The sequence below is a fragment of the Centroberyx gerrardi genome, unplaced genomic scaffold, assembly GCF_048128805.1.
Source record: "Centroberyx gerrardi isolate f3 unplaced genomic scaffold, fCenGer3.hap1.cur.20231027 Scaffold_79, whole genome shotgun sequence".
NCBI classification, from domain to species: Eukaryota; Metazoa; Chordata; class Actinopteri; order Beryciformes; family Berycidae; genus Centroberyx; species Centroberyx gerrardi.
In genome coordinates, this window is record NW_027605215.1 from 60,242 (window position 1) to 62,741 (window position 2,500).

A 2,500-nucleotide genomic window follows, 5' to 3' on the forward strand; every position below is an offset into this window, starting at 1 on the left:
CCCCCCTACCATCCCTGGAGCTCCAGGGAGTACCAGGAGCAAATCCAAATAGAAAAAAAAAAGTTAAAGTCCAACCACCACCAGGGGCTCGGGGTGAAAGCCCTGCCCGGGAAGGGGCGCACAGCCTCGGGCAGGGCGCCCCCCTACCATCCCTGGAGCTCCAGGGAGTACCAGGAGCAAATCCAAATAGAAAAAAAAAAGTTAAAGTGCAACCGCCACCGGGGGCGCGGGGTGAAAATCCTGCCCGGGAAGGGGCGCACAGCCTCGGGCAGGGCGCCCCCCTACCATCCCTGGAGCTCCAGGGAGTACCAGGAGCAAATCCAAATAGAAAAAAAAAAGTTAAAGTGCAACCGCCACCGGGGGCTCGGGGTGAAAATCCTGCCCGGGAAGAGGCGCACAGCCTCGGGCAGGGCGCCCCCCTACCATCCCTGGAGCTCCAGGGAGTACCAGGAGCAAATCCAAATAGAAAAAAAAAAGTTAAAGTCCAACTGCCACCAGGGGCTCGGGGTGAAAATCCTGCCCGGGAAGAGGCGCACAGCCTCGGGCAGGGCTTCCAGGGCGCCCCCCTACCTCCCTGGAGCTCCAGGGAGTACCAGGAGCAAATCCAAATAGAAAAAAAAAAGTTAAAGTCCAACCGCCACCAGGGGCTCGGGGTGAAAGCCCTGCCCGGGAAGGGGCGCACAGCCTCGGGCAGGGCGCCCCCCTACCATCCCTGGAGCTCCAGGGAGTACCAGGAGCAAATCCAAATAGAAAAAAAAAAGTTAAAGTGCAACCGCCACCGGGGGCTCGGGGTGAAAATCCTGCCCGGGAAGAGGCGCACAGCCTCGGGCAGGGCGCCCCCCTACCATCCCTGGAGCTCCAGGGAGTACCAGGAGCAAATCCAAATAGAAAAAAAAAAGTTAAAGTCCAACTGCCACCAGGGGCTCGGGGTGAAAATCCTGCCCGGGAAGAGGCGCACAGCCTCGGGCAGGGCTTCCAGGGCGCCCCCCTACCTCCCTGGAGCTCCAGGGAGTACCAGGAGCAAATCCAAATAGAAAAAAAAAAGTTAAAGTCCAACCGCCACCAGGGGCTCGGGGTGAAAATCCTGCCCGGGAAGAGGCGCACAGCCTCGGGCAGGGCTTCCAGGGCGCCCCCCTACCTCCCTGGAGCTCCAGGGAGTACCAGGAGCAAATCCAAATAGAAAAAAAAAAGTTAAAGTCCAACCGCCACCAGGGGCTCGGGGTGAAAGCCCTGCCCGGGAAGGGGCGCACAGCCTCGGGCAGGGCGCCCCCCTACCATCCCTGGAGCTCCAGGGAGTACCAGGAGCAAATCCAAATAGAAAAAAAAAAGTTAAAGTCCAACCGCCACCAGGGGCTCGGGGTGAAAGCCCTGCCCGGGAAGGGGCGCACAGCCTCGGGCAGGGCGCCCCCCTACCATCCCTGGAGCTCCAGGGAGTACCAGGAGCAAATCCAAATAGAAAAAAAAAAGTTAAAGTCCAACTGCCACCAGGGGCTCGGGGTGAAAATCCTGCCCGGGAAGAGGCGCACAGCCTCGGGCAGGGCTTCCAGGGCGCCCCCCTACCTCCCTGGAGCTCCAGGGAGTACCAGGAGCAAATCCAAATAGAAAAAAAAAAGTTAAAGTCCAACCGCCACCAGGGGCTCGGGGTGAAAATCCTGCCCGGGAAGAGGCGCACAGCCTCGGGCAGGGCTTCCAGGGCGCCCCCCTACCTCCCTGGAGCTCCAGGGAGTACCAGGAGCAGAAAGAAATATTTTGTTTAAAAAAATGACAAAGTGCTGCGGCACTTAGGCTGTGGGGCGAAAACAGGCGGAGTACCAGGAGCACAAAGTTTAAGTTGGAGTACCAGGGGCACCAAAGTTTGAGTTGGTATACCAGGAGCAGGAAAGTTTGGGCGGATGGTAGTCTGCTTGTATCCGGGGAGGGGTGCTTAAGAGTGGGTCTGCAGGTTCGGCTGGTGCTGGGGTTCCTGGATGGTGGAGGTTAGGGGCCGGAGATAGGGGGCAGCTAACAGGTGTGTGGGTGGCCGAGGCAGGGGCTCCAAATTGGGGTAAAAGTGAGGTGGAGGGCCCCCTGGAGGTAGGGGGCCGATAGCAGGTGTGTGTGGCCGAAGCAGGGGCTCTAAATTGGGTAAAAGGGAGGTGGAGAGCCGCCTGGAGGTAGGGGGCGGAAAGCAGGTGTGTGTGGCCGAAGAAGGGGCTTTAAATCGGGTAAAAGGGAGGTGGAGAGCCGCCTGGAGATAGGGGCCCGCTCCCAGGTGTGTGTGGCCGAAGCAGGTGCTCTAAATTGGGTAAAAGGGAGGTGGAGAGCCGCCTGGAGATAGAGGGCCGCTCCCCGGTGTGTGTGGCCGAAGCAGGTGCTCTTACTTGGGTTAAAAGTGAAGTGGAGAGCCGCCAGGAGATAGGGGGCCTCTCCCAGGTGTGTGTGGCCGAAGCAGGTGCTCTAAATTGGGTTAAAAGTGAAGTGGAGAGCCGCCCGGAGATAGGGGGCCTCTCCCAGGTGTGTG